Source organism: Balaenoptera borealis (assembly GCF_965194805.1).
Source record: "Balaenoptera borealis genome assembly, chromosome: 17".
Classification (NCBI taxonomy): Eukaryota; Metazoa; Chordata; class Mammalia; order Artiodactyla; family Balaenopteridae; genus Balaenoptera; species Balaenoptera borealis.
In genome coordinates, this window is record NC_138876.1 from 17704227 (window position 1) to 17725909 (window position 21683).

Here is a 21683-nt window from a genome sequence, read left to right on the forward strand (position 1 = left end):
TGTGATCCCAGACTGCCTGGCTTGGTAATGTGATGCTTGGTAATTCTGCCTTGTGGGTCACTGGTTCAACCTGGCTTAAGTTGAGAGTAGATGAAAGCTGCTGGCAGCAGCAGGTGATTTAACGCTTTCAGTGAAATGAAGCAGTTATCTCAGCTCAATTCTGCATGGACTCCTGTTTTTTCCCATAACAGTTGGCAGTCGTTAGCACCCTTGTTGACAGTTCACGCAGAAAGGCCAAGATCACAGTGGGCCCAGAGATTAAAATCACATCTCACCTTGGTGGTCCTTCCAGGACAGACTGGAAAGGTAAGAAATCCTGTTCTACCACTTGGTCCCATTAGAGAACTTTAATTTCCACCATTATGCTTCTTTCTCAAAGAGCCTGGAGTCAAGAGTTCAAAGGAGCACTAGAAGGAAACAAAAAATATTTGTAAAGCCTCTTTGCCCATCATTTCCCTTTCGATTTTAGATAGGAAAATGCAACATTTGTAAGGTCACCGTCTTAAATCAAATTCTTCGGGGGACATTTTCAGTAGAGGAAAATTCTGAACAGCTGAATTCTGTTTGAATTTGTAGGACTTATTTTGAAATCGTTAAAGTTGGAAAGATAATAAATTATAGTGTGGAATTTTAAAAGACCTCATAATGGTACAAAAGCGTAGTTGAGCAAAGTGACCTCTCCCAGCTATTTTAAATATTTAGATCTCTGGAAAAAAGACCAGGTGGTGTCATAGCATCAGAGACTGGGGATTTAAAAGGACAATAGTGCAAGGGGTTAACAGGCATGCACCTTAGTCCTAACTCTACCATTTGAGAGCATTATGAGCTTCAGAAAAATAGGCATGTTGAACTAGATAGACTTCCATCTTTGACATCCAGCAGTACAGGTTTTTTTTTTTTTTTTTTTTTAGGCAGATAAAATATTTCTAAATATCTAAATGTGTTAATATATGTAAAGCACTTGGCACAAAGTCTGGAATATAAGCACTATATAATATTTTGTTCTCATGTTATTGTTATTACTATTACTGTAATTATTATTTAAAATGCTAAATTACCCAAAGCAAATTATAAATGAGTTTTAGGAAACTAACACTACAGCCCGGGCCTGGACATTTTTTTTCATCAAAATATAGAAGACTGAAATGTCATATCTAATAGATGATCCTTTCCCAAACTTCTGTTCCTAGGAACGATAATTCTTCAAAACGCTCCTTTGTAAAATTATTCCTTGGATGAAAAGAAAATTGAGGAGGTGCTACCTACTACCCACCTTCTTAGAAAGTAACAGTGCGTATTAGCTTATTAATACTCAGAGCAGTTTTGAGGAAAGGAGTGTATTTAATTTGGCATAATTTAGTATTCCCAAAGTTATTTGGTGATAAAACCTCGTTAGTGCATATCTACATGGGTCTCCAGTTCAACTACATAGACCTCCTTTCCCAGTTGTATAGGAATTAAGTCTTGGTCTCAGCATTTGACTATTCCTGCCCCTCTGGATAAGCACTTACTATGTGCCAGATCCTGTGCTAAGCTGTTTACAGTAATTATCCCACTTAATCCTGGCGATCAGTAGCTTCATGATATCCTTGCGGATGAGCAAGGGGAAGCTTATAGTTGTTTAGTAACCTGTATAAAATTACAGAACCAGGATTGAATTGTAGGGTTGTCAGTTTCCAGGACCCAGGCTTTTAACCTCTAGGCTACTCTGAATAACTATGAATAAATGAATGAATGGGCAAATGTTTCTTTTCTTTTTTTTTATTTGCAGTTTATTTAGAAATTATGGAGGAAAGCATCACATATAAAAATTATTTCTGTTTTAATGCTTCTTAGTTTTTTTTTTTTTTGAATTTTAGAATTTTAGTTTTTATACAGCAAGTTCTTATTAGTTATCCATTTTATACATATTAGTGTATATATGTTTCTTGAGTTGGGCTGGAGCGAGGGCGGAGCTTGGACACAGTGCCCCTGCCCCACCCCCAGGAACCTTGAGCAGATGCCTCCTAAGAGACCCCAGCGGGGGAACTAAGAAATTGAGACTGGGATGGGGAGCCAGGATTCCAAGTTCCTGTGTCACAGTCAAAACCAGTTAGGGAGGGAAAGGGCTGCCCTGAGAGGTAGTGAGCTCTCCATTGGGGGAGTTTGTATTGAATATAAACAGGAGCTCCACTTTCCTACATGCTTCCCTAGCTCTCCACATATGTGTTCCATGTATGTTTGCCCAAAGTAAAAGAATAGATTCCCCTAGTTCTTAACCAAAAGGCACTATACTATTTTAGCTAAGGGGACACTTGCTATAATAGGGATACTCCTCATTTCAGTAAAGTCTCAGTCCCACCCTTGTGTGGTCTCCAAGGTCAGGTCTTGCTGATATGGCTTGCTTCCTGATAAATCAGCACATGACTCCTGGTTTGCATCCAAGAACAGAAACTTCTGAGAGGATCATGTTAGGCAATGTGGGAGACTTCAGCACTTAAGTCACCGACAACTTAACTTTCAATTTCTTAGCTTGGGGTCAGGTTTATATTTTGTATAGAATTGGAGCCTGTTGTTTATAATGACCAAAGGCCGCTTATTTATGGTGAATCCAATCACAGGATATAATTGATTTTCCAGCTGTTAACAACCAAGGAGGAAGTGGTAAGTTTAATTGCTAGATTTCATTAGCAGATAATGCTTGAGATTTCCAAATAATCCTCCCACAAGACCATTAGTTACTGTACCAAAAAGTAAATCCAGTTTCCTCAGATATTCTGATTTTTCAAGAGTAATAAGAAAAATATCATGATTTCCAAATATATTTTCAATTACTTTAAATTTTATAAAAATTTCTTTCAGGGGAACAAAGCCACCTGTGGGCTTCATCCAGCTTATTGGTTACTTGATAGCAAATTTGACTGTATGTGGTTTTCTTTATTTCTACGTGGAGTTCAGTCATCCATAAAGAATTCTTTGTGGTCATTATAAGATCTTAAGTAAAAGAACTCCATAGGTATTTAAATGTTGAAATTGCGAATCCTAGAAACTTGTAATATCAAGAGGTGAGCAGAACCAGTCAAGGTATACCACCTGAAGTTTTATTCATAAAGCTGATTTATTTCTGTCTGGGCACATTACATGTTACACTTGGCCAAAGTATTTAACATTTTACATACTTCATCTATGCATTGGGAAACTTGGTCTATAAGATATCTGAAGATACTTTGATCTGGATTTATATGCTATTTGAGATTTGTACATAAATTGAGAGAAAAACATTGTGTCTTGCATGCTACAGGAGACAGCTGGATAAATTACCTCATGATGAGAGGCTTACTACCGAATACAGATTCTGCAGTGTATAACAATATAAAAGGGTCAATGGAGGTTTAACTCTTTTTTTCTTGCTGTTGTTTGCTTTCTTGCATATAGCAAGAATACTAATTTTAATTTCAGACATTTGAATGTTTTAATTATATAAGTAATACATGAATGAGGGAATCTAAAGCATCTAAAGTAAGATTATTAGTTCACACAGAAATAAGCCCACATCCCTGAAAGTCATTACCAAAAATATTGTATCACTCCATATTTTTTTAATTTGCTTATTCAAATATACATGCACGTGTAGGAGGAGGGATTGTTGTTTTTCTTACAAATATGGAATTGCATTAAATATTTTATCTTATAATTTCCTATATTTATTATACTTGACACCTTTGCTGCACATATATGTGTTGACGTCTGTTAACACTTGGTCTACCTCATTCTCTTTGATAGCTATATAGTATTCCATAATTTGGATGATCTAAATTTATTCCATAATTTGGAAGCAGTGAATTATTCAACTATTTTCCTACTTATAGACACTTATATTGTTTCCAGCCTCTTAAAATAACAAAAAAAAGTGCTGCAATTATTTTTAGAATTTGATAAACTGATTGTGAAGTCCATGTGGAAGAAAAATATACAAGAATTGTTTAAAAGTCTTAAAACAATAATGGTAATATGGTGAAATGATTTACTGTTTATTGAAACAATGTAAAGCTACTATATTCAAAATAATAAAGCACTTGCTTAGGCATAGACACTTAAATCAAGGAACTGAATTCAAAAGCCAGAAAAAAATTCCCATGTGTAGGAGAACTCAATAAATGAAACAACTAGTCTACAAGTCAGTGGGGAAATTATGAATTTACTAGCAATTGGTATTGAGGTAATCATTATTTATTGGAAGAAAATAAATGTAACTCAAACTGTGTGCCCATAGGTGAATATAAATTTAAGACAAAAGTTCCCACCATAAAAATAAAAGAATTAAAAGAAAAAAAAATTAAGTTAGGGGTGTATATATCCTTAGGGGTAAAGGGAAGCTTAGTAAGGAAGATGGAAACAAAAAGCTATAATGGAAAAATAAAATACCAGATGAAATTAGAAAACAATGAAACAAAAAAACCTTTGAATGGAAAAAGGCAACTTAATCAAATTAAAAGAACAATCACCAACTGGGAAAAACATTTGCTACACGTACACAAAAAAGTGACTAATACTCTTAAGATATAAGTAGTTTCTTCAAGTTAGTATGAACAATGTACAGCACAAGGAAAATTGATATTCAGGAAAATGAAAATAAAAGCAACAATAAAATACAACTTTTATCCCTTCAGATTGATAAAAATGTAAGATTTTGTTAACATCCAATGCCCATGAGATTAGGGCAGCGAGGAAAGCAACATTCACACACTCTCAAGAGTAGTGATGAGTAAAAATTTCTGTAAATTTTGGAAAATAAATCTGGCTATATTCTCTTAAACTACAAGTGTGCATATCATTTGATCTAGCACCCACTTCTAGTAAATTCTGTTTCAGAAAATACTGACAAGTGTATAATGGTACTCTTTTCAAGGAACTTGGGGTTTATTGTTTCCTGAATACAATAGTCAAGCATCCAGAAAACTAGAGGGTCAATTTGGGCCAATTTGGGTTCCTGCACATAAATATGCTTTCCTTTTGATGCTTCTTTTTCTCTGTACCAGAAAACCATAGGAGGAGAAATGTCAATAAAGTTGAGTCTTTGTTCTCCTTACTCAATAGAAATGCTGGTAAGAATGGGGAATGGGGGACTAAGCTAAGAGAAACGGAAGTGTGAAGGACTCAGGCAGGAAGCTAAGGTTTTGCAGTTCAATAAGGATCTTTGACTGAGTTGGTACTGAACAAATGTGTAAAATAACCCTACCTTCTGTCATTTTGCAACTGTGTGGGGAAAGAAAGACAAGTGCACACATTAGGCAAGATGCTAATGAAACATTATAATGGGTTAGTGGAAGAGCAGTCACAGTGCAAATATAAGCAAATTTCAGGGTCAAATCATAAGCAATTTAATTTCTCAGTTAACTCTTTGAGATATACAACAAAAGTCAATCTAACTTTTGGTCCTACTATGTATATCCAGAAAAATAAAATCACAGTGGTCGATCACACAGCCTATTAGGGATCCCGTGTATTAATTCAATCTATACTGAGTTAAAGGGAAAAAAGATAATTAAATACACACACATACATACACACTTCGAAAAGCCAAAATTCCTAATGATCATTGAACAAGAAGTAGCACTAGATGTATTGTAGTGTCTGTCTGAATGAAGCTGATCAAATATGAGTAACTTCTATTTTTCATGCATTTTGTTAGACATTAAGATAGAAAGATGAAGAGAGGAGGGCACCTTTTATCAGGAGAGAATCGATATCTTTTATCTTTTATGAGAGAATCACATCAGAACAGATTCGTAGGTCTCCGTTTGCCGATGTCTTACAAAGGAGCAACGGGAAGCTGGGACTCAGAGTGGTAAAGACAAGGTCTGAATATAAATCTGCCCCTTTATTCCTGTAGTATGTCTGATTCAGCACTTTTGCCCCCTAGATTTTCCTTAGAGGTGCAGACAGTGTTCCTTTCTTTGACAAAAGCCCATTTTCTTCATCTTTCCTAAGTCTTTTGTTTCTTTTACTGGTCACAAGTAATGAGAGCAAAACATCTGCTCTTTATTGAGTGTTTATTGAGTGCCAAGCATTTTATATAAGTGGCCTTCTCTAGTTTTCACAACAGCCCTGCGAGATTTGTATTTTCTGTATTTTATAGATTAAGGAAACTTAGAGACTCAAAGTTATTAATACCTTGAGATGGATCTTACCACTATCACATGGCAGAGATGGTCTTCAGACCCATGTGTATTGAACTCCAGAGCCTATGATGAGCTTAAGCAAATTGTTAACCTACTGCCTCAAGACAGAACATTTTGAAATGCAGGTCACTGTGATGTTTACTACAGTCTCACTTCTCGGCTTCATATCTTGACTGTTTTTTTTGGTTTGTTTGCTTTTTTTTGGTCTTGTGACTAGGCAAATAGATTAGGGCTAATTTGCATGACTATTTAACTCAGGAGTTAATAAATATTAACTCTCTACTGCTCTTTGCTTTTAGAGGGTCTAACATTCAAAAATGCTATTATAGATGCAGGAAGTAAAAGTAACATGAAAATATTTAGAAGTTGTTGAATTACGGGTCCTTTGTGAAGGACAGGTTTGATTTGCCTTTGTCTCTGTTTCTGCCAAAGGAAGACTAAGGACACACAATGCCTAGACTGGTTTTGATGTCTATTAGATGGATTTCTCCTGAGAAGTTTAGATAATCTCTGATATTTATATAGTGGCAATCATATCCCTGGCACTTAGCAATAGCCAGAAAGAGATTAGATAAAAGACCCTTAAGAGATTAGTGTAATGTAACCCAGACTTTGATGCATCTGTTCTCTGCTGGCTTTCGAAGTCAGGCCCCACATGCTATTTTTCCCAGGAAATACAAGGGGCAATTTCAGGGTCCTCTACTATGATTGTTTTTTCTGTTGCATTGTTTTTTAATGTTATTGTCTTGGTGCCTCGATCTTCCTTGACATAAAATGTTTAAACACTCAATTTCCTTTTATTTTGTAAATTCACTGTCATCATATGAGGGCTCTTTAAATATACCTCAAACTATGACCACTATTGAGATGGACCTCTACCTTAATCACTTTTTTAAGAAAAAAAAATATGATTAATTAATTTCACCTCCTCATCCTCAGACTCCATTCACATTTTTTCCAGAACACTCCATTTCTCTTCAACCCATTCTGTTTCTCTTCAAACCAGAATAATTGGGGCAAAAAGGATGCTTGGTGATTGGCTGAAAGTGGTGGGATAAAAAGGAAGCCTTTCCACATTTCTTTGATTATTTTTACAGATTGCCCAATGTTCCATTTTAAAGACGGCTCCATTTCTTAAAAGCCTGAGAGTGATTGCTTATACTAATCCTAATGTATATCTAAGCATACTGGCCTCTTGGCCCAGTTTCTGTGTTTGAAACTGAATGCACATTGAACCCTACCAGGTCCCTGCCTGCTCTCCCACTCCCTCAAACACCCATGAACACACATACACACAGATTTTTTTTTTTTTTTTTTTTTGCGTCAGTATATGTTCCCTAAGGTTCAAAGCATTCTGTTAAAATACCCACACACATTTCTTAACCACTAGCACCCTTTCTGGTGTCAAAAGGAGTGCACTCCGTCCATAGGCTTTTCCTACAAAGACAATTAAAAAAAAAAAAAGTATGTTTATCTTAGTTTACAACCAGTTTTTCCTATACAATATATTTAGTTTTATGTCCAGTTCATATTTTATAATCTCAATCCTTGGAGCACTTCCTATCTGAAACAATGTCTTTGATGAAATATGACATGAATTTTGAAATCTAGTAATATTATAATTGTAACTTTCCATTGGCTTATTCTTTGATATTGGCCACCTCTTCATTTTCATTTTAAATGTTATTAACTAATATTAGTCAAAGAAAGTAAAGTTACTAAGAGGAATGTAAAATCACTGAAAGAAAATTATTCTGAAAATTCTCTTAGGAAGAAGAGGGAGGCAAAATAGAACTGCCTCCTCTGAGGTTCGAACTCAGGACCTTCAGATTATGAGACTGACACGCTGCCTACTGCGCTAAGGAGGCAGGTTAGAGGTGCTGTCCCCTGTGAACACTCCTCTCCTGACACAAACAGACAACGTTTTCCTTTGAAGATGGAAAACCGGTAGAATACTAGAATCAAACGTCTTTTATTGTTTTCAAAGTATATTCCATTGATTGGCTCGAATTGTCTTTCAGAATTGAAGTTGCTTTAACTGTATAGATGGAATTTTCTAGTGTAGAGATGCAATACACTAAGATAAAGTTAACTAGTGTTTTTATATGACCTTTCCCTTATATTAAGCTTCTTGCCCTTAAAGATCCAGGAAAGGACTAAGGAAATGGCAGGAACATTTTTTGGAGGAGGGTGGGTTGCAAAATGTTGCTTACTGTCCTGATATTTAATATAACTTAATTGAGAAGAATATAGCTCAATTATGTCCTTTATTTGGAAACAAACGATAGCATTTTCTTGAAGACCTGGTTGAACAGCCATGCCATTCCAGGCAGGTCACATAAGGTAATTTCTGTAACCTTCTAAAGCTCCTAGTAGTTTTGGATGATTTTTCCCTGCAGAACTTCTCTGCTTTCCCTGATGACTAGTTAAGATGAAAAGAGAAACTGTTTCCAGTCCGAGTAGGTAAAAGAATGACTAGGTACAAATCTAGGAAGCCAGAACAAAGAAAAACAGGCTGGTAGATCTGGGTGGAATGAGGAAGGGAGTTTATTTATTTTTAACTTCTCTGTAGGGCCATCTGTGTGTTAGATGTAAGCACAATGTGAAGTTAACTTCATGGAAGAAGGACATTGATTTAGAGGAAACCATATATTAGTTATTTAATTTGCATATCCACACATCTTCAACATTACTGTTTCACTTTAGAAAATAGAGCATCGATTGTTTGCCTTTTAATCAGCAGCTACCCCAGCTGTCATTTTTATCAGTTCCATATTGTCAGTGATATTTACTCATAATCATCCTTTCAAGAGCTCTGAATTTAAGGTTGCCAAAGCCTATGCTGTCTAGAGGGCAGGTAAGACAATTATTTTGTTAGCTGAAAGAAAAAAAAAATATATATATATATATACACACACATAACATTGTATAAAACTCACACCCACTTTGAATACAAAATATGAAACACCAGAAATGGATCACAGGGAAGGAGAAGAGGGTCAATAAAGGAACATGACGGAGGATGGATACCCTACCAGAAAAAATGATGACAGTGGTGCTTTTTTATTCCTGAGAATAACAGATTTAGTAAACTGTCGTGTTAAGGATAAAAATCACAACAATGACACATCAAATGTTTCTGTTGTTTGTGGAGGAAACTGGAAAAGTTGATTGGTCAAGACGCTCAAGGTTGTATCTACTGAACCAGAGTGTAAGCTCCTGTAGGTCAGGAATCATAGCAACTTTTTCTGCACGTACGTCCTGTTTAGAAGGTACTGGCAAGATGCTATCTGCCTCACCGACCTATAAAATGGCCCTGCCCGAATCCACTTCTCACTCAGGTCCCTAGACATGCTTCTGACTGGGGGCAGAGGGTACACTGGACATCAAAGGGTTGCCAAAGGCTTTTCTGCTGTGGAAGGCTGAGGAGCTCTGGATGATTCTTTGATCTCTGTCTCCCTCCCTATCCCCCACTGCCGCCACACATATGTCACAGTCAGTCTTCCCCAGGTCCCACCCCATGCCTCTGCTCTCCTCAGCTGCTCTCACAGAAGACCCCTGACATCCTGGTCCACATTAAGGAAGGAAACTAAACAAGAGTACAAACAATCAACCTTCTAATCCAGACAAGCTGCTATCATAGCCTTTGGCTCCCTTATCTGAATAGAGAAAACATTGGTGAAATCTTTCAAATCTCAGTTAAAAAAAAATCAAGAGCAGTTTTTTTTTTTCCTCTTCATTTTATATAGAACCCAGATTCTATTGCTGTCTTTGGCTCGCCTGCAGAAGAATCAAGAGGGAAAATTTCTAAGAAACCAAATCTGAAGTATATACATCTAGCTATAGAATTCTTGAAAATCAAATTTTAAAAATTAAAGTTTAAGTCTATTGTAAATGAATATGTCCTGAAAGTGCAGCATTTCATTAACTGCAGTGTAAAAGCAGAGGCTGGTTTCTTCGGAGAACAAATTGATAGGTTTGTAGTCAAAAAGTATGTAAATGTTAGAATCTCTTACATACTCGAACACACAATAAGAGTAGTTGAAAGTAAACTTCAATTTCATCAAGAGAGGCTTGCTTGGTTCAATATAAAATATTGTCTTGAGTGTATAAGGAGTTTTAGCATCCACTCTAATGAAAGAGAATAATCGCTAGCTTTGATGTTTCAGATTTCAAATGCCTAGAGGAAGAACTGAACCCCATGACCTTCCAGGGACTCTGCTCTGTGTGGGAAGGTCATTCCAGTCCTTGTATCAGCAGATGGTGTCCACACTGGATTGAGTCCCTAAGTCAAAGCCAGTATCGCATCACTCAAGTCTGTTCTGCTAAATAGTAGTAACATAGGCTTACCATCAACACTTCCCCCCTAAATCAGACATTGACTAGCTTAATTTTACTTCAACTGACATGCACTGAGAATCTTCTATGTGTCAAGTTCCATGATGGATGTATTGGTAGGTGTAAGAAATTATAGAGCAAAATTGAAAGATTCATTTCCAAATTATATTTACAACTGGTGTTTCATCCTCTGGCTTTTTCTGTTATATGAGAATTGAAAGGTTCATAGAAGGCTCATCATGTAAGACAACCAGGTGTTCCTCTTAGGCTTAAGGAGAAACTGGATTATTTTGAACAGAGCTGTAAATACTTGGGCTTAATTTCTAGGCAGGGAGATGTTTTAAATCAGATAAAATAGTATAGTATATTCATCTCTAAATGAGTATAAAGGTTTTTTTTCCTTTTGTTCCTTCATAATTATGCTGGCATTTTTCAGCCATTAAATGTAGATGTTCCCCAAAGTGCTACCCTCAGTCTTCAGATAGAAGAGAGAGATGTTCTTTTTTCTTATCCTCTCACAATCCATCTATTGTCATCTTAAAGCAAATGACTTCTAATGTCTCTCTTTCCCAGATCTCAGACATCTAGCTCATTTACCTCCCCAATTCTTTCCTCAAATATCCCCTTAACTTAATGCCTACCCTTACTACTTTGATTAAAATGACTATTCCCCGCCACGGCACCCCAAATCCCATTATCATGCTCTATTTTTTTCATAACACTTAATATACTAAATAATTCAATTACTGTTTATTTTTTATATTCTACTGTCTTCCCACCTGTTATAGAATGTAAACACAAGGAGAGCAGGGATTTCATCTGTTTTGTATCCGATGTATATCAAATGCCTTAGAAAAGTTCCTGGCACACAACAGTCCCTCAAAAATATTCTTTCAGTATACGAACAAATCAACTCCAACTCCTGAATCAACTATTTCTGTTAAGTATCTTATTTTCTCATTAGGTTCAAAGTTTGAGTTCCATGTCTAACCCCTTTTTCAGTTTTCTCCATATATCCTGTGAGTCAACACATGTTGACCATGCTTCATTAATGGTGATGCTCATGTCTTTCCTCTGAATTCTATTTCCACTGCCAGAAGCCTAGTTGAAATTCCCACATTTTCTTTCCTGATTGAAACACAACAGTTTCCCTTTCTCTAGTCTTTCCCTTTTATAACTCATTTTATACATTGCTGCCTTCCTAAAACATAGCCTTGACTATGTGATGGCAGTGCATTGATTCTTTCATCAAATATTTATTAAGAGCAAATATATGCCAGGCAAGGATTGAAAAGACAGAAAACTCTCTTCATTTGCAGACTTTATATTTCCAGCTCATTTAGTCTTCAATGACTCCCCATTGTTTACAAAGCAAAGTCTGAACTATTATGTTAACATCAAGACTCCACAATCCGATCTCATCAACTTTCCCATCTTCATTCCCATTACCACCCTGTACGTATTTGTGCACTAGTCAAATTGTTCCCTGTTTCTGAGTTCACACTGGATTACCTCCGTGTAATCCATGCCGATTGCCAATTCTCTCTATCCTGTAAGAATCCTAAGCATATCTGATTCCACCACCTCCATGAAGTCTCTGATTTGCTTCCATTACTTGGGAAAGATCTCTTCTTATTTTTCTTCTGTCTATTTTTACCTCTTCAAAGATATATATCATGTAATACTTTGTATGCTAGTTATCAGTCTCTAGGTCTCACCTACAACAAGAGATTACAACCTCTTTGAGGTCATAGACCCTGCCTCAATTTTCCTGGACTTTCACCTACTGCCCTGCCTTGTACTTAGGCACTCAATAATGTTTGCTAATTAGAAGAAACAAAGGATATCTTTTCTCTCTTCTTCTCTATATTATACTCACTTTAAACTCAATCTTAGAGATAACTCTTCATCTCTGAGTAAATATCACAACATCCCAGACCATATATCCTGACAGACAATAACATAGAGTAGTTAAGAATCCAAGTTTGTAAGTCAAAAGACTTCAGCTTCATTCTGGCTTTATCACCTACAGTGTACCTTGAACAGGTTACTTTTACCTCCGTGCCTCACTTTCTCATAGTAAAGATAGGCAAATAATACTTATTTAATACTTAAATGTTATATTGAATATATGACAACTAGTACATCATCTGACACATATTTAATGATAGCCATTATTATTACTGCACAAATGGAGTGTCAGGGTTATCTCTTTACTCACCATCCTCCTTTCTCCATTATTCTTACTCTTGATTTCATGATTGTGTCATGCTCTGTCCTATCCCTGCTTCCTGACCCCTGCCACAAACAAACAAACAACCTTCCTTTTGTTCCTGTTCAAGGCATATGCATCCAACAGAAGCCAGTTTAAACCTTACTTTCTTCGTGAAGTCATCTTCGTTTCTTCAGCCTACATTGAGTTTACTCTTCTGTGAGCTGTCATAATACTTGGGAGGATATATCATACATTCCATTCTTTCTAGATATACGCTGTTATTAGTCACTTATTTTGGCATATCCATTACATGATATTTGAGAGTAAGGAAGTATATGTAATAAATTATTACATAAATTATATTTATATTTTTTATATACACACATATATTCTCAATGATATCTAGTACAGCACTTTATAGTCATATTAGGAAGTATACATGAGACTTAGGAGCATGAGATGTTAGTTACAAAGAGCTGGGTTTAAATCCTATCTGTCAATTTTTTTTTTAACTTTTTTTTTGTTTGGCCACACCCCCGAGGCGTGTGGGGACCTTAGTTCCATGGCCAGAGATCCAACTCCGGGCCCCCTGCAGTGGAAGCATGGAGTCTTAACCACTGGAACACCAGGGAAGTCTCTATCTGTCATTTTTTTTGTTGTTATTTTTTAAATAAGTGATCTTGGACAAGCTACTTAATCTTTTTGAGCCTCACATTTCTTCATATGGACAATGGAATGGCAATGCTTACATTACTGGATAGATGCTATGATTAAGGTAAATAATACATGTATATAACACAATGTCTGAAACCCAGTAGACACTTCATAGATAGAAATTGTGATCATCACTGTTATTACTATTACCAGTTAATTTATTCCTGGAAAAACTGGCATGAAGCAGAGATTAATCCATGAAACCAGGGATCTCCTTTTTACTGAAAACAACTGAATTTGTCGTATGCTATATATAAAATTTCCTTAGCCGTATATTTACGTATTTCCTTTTCTTATTTTTTTCAGTAAGTCCATGAGATTTTCAATTTTCTTTGTAATGAGAATGAAAGCAAGAATTGAAGAAGAAATGAAGAAAGAAAGAAACTTGTTATCTTGTGTTTGACCTTAATTTAAAAATCATTTTGTCAAGCTGGAAATGTTTAGAAGGACAAAGCCATTTTTTCCCATCAATAGGGTGCAGTAAACCTGTCCTGAAAAATGGAACCTTTTAAATGAGTATTTCCAAAAGCTCCCTAAAGTTCTTTACTTGTTCAAAATCTTTTTTGCTATGTTGACAAGAGCCTTTGAGACAGGACTTAGAGACTTTTTAATGCCCAGATCTTATGTGGAACAATAATAACAACTTAGCCTCTAAAATGCCACACTGTTGGTTTTCCACTGTTGAACTGAATGACTGTTAAGATGATGTCTACTTGTCTTGTATATATCTGAAGCAGACCAAATAGGATATGGAAGAAAGAAACTGGTGTCTTCAATTTTCAAGGCTCATTAGAAATGCAGTAATGAATTTGCTCTTTTCAAAAATTCTGAAGCTTACACTTACATTCATGGCTGCTTCTTCACAGAAGGTACAAGAAATGCTTTGCAGGCCTGGAAAACTGGAGAGAGACCAGTTCAAATGTCCCCTAATAAGGACCGCATGATTCTCAACTTTTAGAAAAAAAGACCTAGAAAGTGTCAGCCAAACAGAGACAGAGCTTCAGGTATCTCTTGATTGGAAAGTGTGAAGTATCCGGGTTTGAGATACATTCTAAATTATGTCATATTTCCTTTCATGTTACTCCACTGGTCACAAACTTTCAAAGTCTCCCAGTGAGTGCTAATTTCCTAACTCTTCTATAACTTTCATTCAAAAAATGACTTGGATCTTTTACATATCAGATGACTAGGTAAAATGTTAACAGAATAACTCTGCAATTACAATTACGTCATGAAAAAACTTCTGATCGTGCAATTAAGAAGACCTTGGTTTGAAATCCATCTCTACTGCCTACTAGACATGTTATCATTATCCATTTCTTTGCCCTATCTGGGTTCTATTTGTCTTATCTGTTGGTGAGCCATCAGTTCAACAGCATTACAAGGCAGCATTAGGGTGAGTGCTAAATGAGAAATCTAAGGAGTTCAGGATTTGGGGGGAAAGCTGATGCACTCTGGGAAGGTTTCAAAAAGAGGGAATAATCCGAGTTGGGCTTGGAGAGATGGATATGAATGTATTTGATCACTGGAAAGAAGGCAGGGCTTTCCAATCAGGAGAGATAGTGGAACTCAGGCAACACTGACTCAGGCTGGCTTAAGAAGCGAATTCAAGTAAGAGATTGGGAAAGGCACTTGAATCCCTGAATATAAGGCCAAAAATATTAGGGTTTTATTTATTAACAACTTTGCTTTTTGAATTAGATATACCTCAATTTGGATCCTGACTTTGCCAATTTCCAGAGACCAGAATCTATACAAATTATTTGGCCAATATGAGTCTTAGTTTCTCAAACTGTAGTCTAAAGATGATAATAACTTTCAAGAATGCTGATGGAATTAGAAAAGATAAAAATGTAATATTTTTAGCACATTACATGCTACATATTCTGGTTGTTTGACATCGACTTTCCACTAGCCTACTCTCCAGGTCCTTTAACTGCCCTTCTCTGCCTTGCTCTGTTCCCATGGAGGCTGGCTTCTGTGGTCTGCATCACCTTGGTTTCCACACTCTCTGGCTTTGGGTTGGGCTTGGTCAATGGAAGGCCCTGGCAGGAGATCTGAAAGTGGGAAAAGGTACAAGCCATGGAATATTTTTCTGCTCCTTCCTTATTTAGGAAGTGATTCTGCCCTTCCATGACAATAGCCTCTGTAGGTCAGGAGCTTCTCCATGGCTCCAGATATCATCAAGATAACATAATTTCTTGCCTTGCTCAGGCAGCTTCCCTTGATGCTAGTCTCCAGTTGCCTCAACATTCCTCATTTTTCTCCTAATCTTGTCCATATTTTAAAAGAAGTCATTTCATTAAAGTCCCTTATTCTGTTTCTTGCTGAGACCTTGAAAATGTACTGGATATGCCTTATTATTCTAATTATTGTTATTGTTTTTATTCTAATAGCATTGGAAGCCACCACAGTGTAGACACAACATAATAGGAGTCATGCTTTAGAATGTTTAAGGCTGGTATGATATATAGGATGCACTCTAAGGAAGAGAGAAGAAGGAGGTCAAAAATAATTTTAATATAAAAACTAAAACCATGGAACCTGATGCCATCTCCAGGTAGACAGTGTCAAAATTGAGTTGAATTCTTGAACACTGCTGGTGTCTGAGAGTTGCTTGTCAGTGTATGAAAGCCTACACACACACACACACACACACACACACACATGTTGGAATTGGATCCAGGAACCCAAAACAGTTGGTAACCACAAAAATGCAGACTAAGTGATGAATGACCTTACTTCTTCAAGAGAGATCATCATTACCAAATAGGGTGAGGGAAGAACAAACAATGAAGGTTGAAGAGGACCTATAGGTATATTCGCTCTTTTATCAATTGTTTGATTTTTACCCAGATATTTACCAGTTAAATCCAACCTAAAGAGCTCTTAACTACTCATCAGAATTCCAATTTGTGCTAGGAGAATGAGAAGATCATAGTTTTCATTGACTTTTATTACTTGAGTAGCTCCAAGAGAGAAAAAAAAAAAGGAAACTAAAAAAGTACGGACAGTCTGGTAAGCTTGGAAAATATCTAGTTTTTACAAGGCTGATTAATAACCTGAGGTACAATCACAACTCATGGTATCCAAATACCTAGTAAATTCTCATTGTCATATTAGCAATTTTATGAAGCATGTTATACATTGGGTTGGCCAAAAAGTGCCCTCAGTTTTTAAGAAAACATAAAAGAAACATTTTTCATTTTCACCAAGAACTTTATTGAACAACATATTCACCCTTTTATTCCACTACCTTCTGCCATTTTTCAGGCAACTTCATAATTTCATCTTCCCAAAACTTTTTATCTTTTTGAGCAAAGAACTGTTCCAGGTTCCAGGTGCCTTTTACAGTCTTCCAGGGAATTGAAATTTTTTCCATTAAAAGAGTTTTGTAAAGACCTAAATAAATGGAAATCCAAAGGTGCAATGTCTGGTGAGTACAGCAGATGAATCAGAACTTCCCAGCCAAGCTGTAAGAGTTTTTACCTGGTCATCAAAGAAACATGTGGTCTTGCGTTATCCTGATGGAAGATTATGCATTTTCTGTTGACTAATTCCGGACACTTTTCATTGAGTGCTGCTTTCATTTGGCCTAATTGGGAGCAGTACTTGTTGGAATTAATCGTTTGGTTTTCCGAAAGGAGCTCATAATAGAGGACTCCTTTCCAATCTCACCTTCACAACATCACCTTCTTCGGATGAAGACCGGCCTTTGCTGTGGTTGGTGGTGGTTCATTTTGCTTGCCCCACGATCTCTTCCATTCCACATTATTGTACAGCATCCACTTTTCATTGCCCGTCACAATTTGTTTTAAAAATGGAACGTTTTCATTACATTTAAGTAGAGAATCGCATGCAGAAATACAGTCAAGAAGGTTTTTTTCACTTAACTTATATGGAACCCAAACATCAAAGCAATGAACATAATCAAGCTGGTGCAAATGATTTTCAACATTTGATTTGGATATTTTGAGTATGTCGGCTATCTCCCGCGTGGTATAACGTTGATTGTTCTCAATTCATCTCTCGATTTGATCGCTATCAACTTCAACTGGTCTACCCGACCGTGGAGCATCGTCTAGAGAGAAATTTCCAGCACGAAACTTCACAAACCACTTTTGACTTGTTCGATCAGTCACAGCACCTTCTCCATACACTGCACAAATCTTTTTTTGCATTTTGGTTGCATTTTTACCTTTTTTGAAATAATAAAGCATAATATGCCGAAAATATTGCTTTTTTCTTCCATCTTTGATATTAAAATGGCTACACAAAAATTCACCAATTTTGATGTCTTTTTTTAAATGCACACTGATATGACATCTGTCACATACAATTTCACAAAATTGTTTCTAATGAAGTTTAAGACAACTAAGTGCTACTAGAGCCATCTTATGGAAAAAAACGAAAGAACCTTTTGGCCAGCCCAATAAGTCATATGGAAACATCCTGGTCAACCGGCCCACAGTTCAACATACTGGAATTAAGTAAGTCTGTACCATTTTGAGGAGTGGGGATGGGGAGAATCAGACTGAAAGTTGTTGTAGCATATGAAAAAAAAATAGGATTTATGATCACAAGTATATTTCTAGTTCTTAGATCTGACATTTGTAGACTGTGTGATTAGAGTCAAGTCAGTGACTAAATCAATGCATGGCATAGAATAAGTTGTATAGATTTTTAAAATGCTGTGGGCTATAATAAATAATAATAAAAAAGGACTACAAAATTTTTATTACACGCTTTGAGTAGAGCTTTTATAATCAGAAGAACAAAGAGAAGTGTGTGTGTGTGTGTGTGTGTGTGTGTGTGTGTGTATACTCTTTCATTATCCTTAGTTTCTTCACTTTAACTATGGTGGAAAAAAATTATAAATCCTAGGATCATTTTGAAGGTTTAGATACATGTACAAATATAATATAATTTGGTAATGGTTATCAGCCCCCCCAACACACACACACACACACACACACACACACACACACACACAGGTAACACTAAATATCTGATTATCACTAATTACAATCCTTGGAGGATTTCTATTGCCTTCCTTAGCAGCTTGCTACTATTTAGCCCTCACTTGGAGGCCCCTGCCTATGTTTATGAAACAGTTCCAAGGGCATCTGTGGTCTTTCCTCTTCTAACCATTCGCCTAGGATGGAAACTTCCAGATTTCAAATCCTAGGGCCAAGTAATCAGAGATGGCAGGGGACACTGAATATGAGATCTAGGACCAGCTTAAGCCTGCTGCCTCAAATTCAACTAATAATGTTTCTCTTCTGTGGCTTTCAGACTCTGGTTCCTCAGAGGCATTATTATAGGAATATATATGTAGTCACACAGTCAGGCTTCTTTGTGTAATTACAATTATATATTTCTAATATGCAAAGAGAGAAGTACCTTCACTGTTGGTTAAGTCTGGGTAGGAATGGGAGAACAGGGGAGAGGAGGCTTTAAGTAAATAAAGATAAGAGAACAGAAGATAAAACACTGGGAAGCTGTGTCATGTCAACACCATTCTTTCAGATGAGATAAGACATTTAAAGCACAGCACCTGGAAAGAGCCACATATAAATTCTCTCCAACTGATAGCTATTTCTACAAATGTGAATTTGTCTTTGTTAGTATCAACTTAGCACATTAGATAAAATATAAAACATTGAAAAATAAATATTCATAGTCACACCATCTGAAATTTTAAATGATTACCATTTGTTCATATCTCTTTTTATATTATTTATTTTAAAAAATATGCATTCAGTTTTTCATAAACTAAAAAATGTCCACGTGTAATGTTCCCATTCTCTTAATACCTATTTAAGTTACAAATACGGACTATGAGGGGACAGGTGACTGGATCAGTTAATGACATATCCTAGGGTCCAAAATAAACCCTAAAGGACCACCGAGTGTGACACATCGGGCAGAGAACTGGACAGATCTGTTTTTATTTAACTTCCCCATAAGAACATCAGGTTATAGATGTGTCTCTAAGACTAAGAATATCTCCCCACATTCTAAAGCTATTCCTGCCCATTTGCCCTCCACCCCTTCTCAGAGTCAAAATAGGAGTAAAGAATCCTTTCTCCTGGGTTGCATCTTGGTCTTAGGTAAAATTATAAAGAACTATCAAGGAATGAATAAGCTCTGAAATGTAGTCCCCTAGACTTGGTGTTCAACCTTATTTTAGACAAAATCTTTACATATCTTTCTTTTTTCAGCAAATCTGCTTGGCAAACTTTGTAAGAGTATGTAAATGGAATTTGACTAAAAATAGAATGAATTTAGCTTTATTTATTAAATGACTGGAGTCTTTGGCTCTTTATATATTGTTTAAAAATAGGCAGTGGGGGAATTCCCAGGTGGTCCAGTGGTTGGGACTCCCCGTTTCCACTGCAGGGGGCACAGATTCCACCCCTGGTTGGGGAACTAAGATCCCACATGCCACACAGCATGGCCAAAAAAGAAAAATAAAATAAAACCTGGATATTATTTTTTTTTAATTAAAAAAATAAAAATAGGCATTGGCATGATTCTCAGTGGTATCATGTAGCATAATGGCCAACTGTTCTAATATAGGTGCTACTTCTTGCATGCAGTGTGACTTTGGGCCAGTTTAATCTCATTGTGCTTAGGTCTGCTGATCTGTAGAGTGGGATAATAATATTACCCAGCTCATAGGAATGGCATGGATTAACTAAAGTAACACATATATTATAAATACTACACACACACACAGAATGTATATGTGTGTATACATGTATTTTTTTGTTTGTTTTTTTCGATTTTTGGCTGCACCATGCAGCATGTGGCATCTTAGTTCCCTGACCAGGGATCGAACCCACACTCCCTGCATTGGAAGAGTGGAGACTTAACCACTGGACTACCAGGGAAGTCCTGTGTGACCTATATAAAGCTTTAAGTGTGGCACAAGATCAGCACTATATAAATATTAGCGTATATATTTTATTGTCATTTTTATAATTATTGCCCCCTTCACTTAGCAATTCCCTTTCATTCATCCTTTTATCCTGTGAACTATATAGTAAATAAAACTCTCAAAACCGTGCAGGAGTTTCCCAGTGATTTTCAGCATCAGTACCCATTTTTACAATAGGTCATACACCTCTTTACAAGACTGTTTTACCCATATCAGAGTTTCAGTGTGACAGAACCATTGGTTACCAAATAGATTTACACCCTGTCTTCTTCCCTGCTGGCAGATAGCCAATACTGATCACATAGCTATTCTCCCTGGCACTCAGAGAGGTGAGTTGTATCACTTTCTCAGGAGTTGAATTGAATCATGATCATTCTAATTCAATCATGGGTAATCTAATTGATTAAATCAGTGATCAGTTTGGTGACTGCCATGTGGACAACCCTGGTTGATAAAAACTAAGGGGAAAGCGTGGGGCAGGGGCGAGGGGTGGGGACATGGAGGGTGGAAAGCAGATGGGGAGGAGCGGGGGCTTAAAGATTTTCCTCCATAATTAAAGGAGGTCCTGGGAGGAAATGTCTTTCTACAGTGTCTTCTGTTCTGAGGCCTTGAACACACATAATATAGTTTTCTTTTTTTGAAGTTTGTCTCCCTCACTCTATTATAAGTTTTTTAAACTCAAGAAGGGTAACTTATTAATCTTTGTGACACCATCCTGTATTTCCCCACCACAACCTCAATGCTCAGATGATCTGAACCTACTCTTTGAAGCCTTCACTGACCCCCGCAGCATGAATAACTTCCTCCTCAGTGTTCCCTCTATATTCTGTTTATATTTGATCAGTAGGACACCAAAATGGATCAAATACTGGCTCTAGAATCAAACTGTCTGGGTTTCAATATGTACTCAATTTTCTTTCCCTGTTATACTTCCGTTTCTTATTCTGCAAAATAGAGGTATCCATAGTGATGAACTTTTAGGACGACATGAGCATTAAATAAGTCAATTCTTGTAAAACATTGTAAATAATGCTTGACCCATAGTAAATACTTCTTAAATTTGAGCTATAACAATTCTATTATTATATTTAAATGATTTTAAAGCAATTAATTGTTTAAACATCTGTTTCACCTACTAGATTGTGAGGGTAACTTGGGCTGGGAGTCTACATTTCCACTTTCCCATGGCCAGCAGAACACCTAGCACATAGTAGGTGTTCTAGTCTTAAGGAAAGTTTCCTAAAGTGAAGCCTAAAAAGAAGGAAGGAAAGAATGAAGAAAAGAAAATAATGTATTTGCTTTTTTTTGTATT

The 21683-nt window shown here is 36.5% G+C and overlaps 1 long non-coding RNA gene across 1 annotated transcript in view; it reads right to left on the reverse strand.

The window, feature by feature from the left end:
* Positions 1-18399, reverse strand: part of LOC309615174 — a 166875-nt gene extending 148476 nt beyond the window's left edge. The window contains exon 1 of the long non-coding RNA XR_014236585.1: positions 276-18399. This is a non-coding gene — a long non-coding RNA (uncharacterized lncRNA). The remainder of the gene's footprint in view (positions 1-275) is intronic.
* Positions 18400-21683: the final 3284 nt, after the last annotated feature.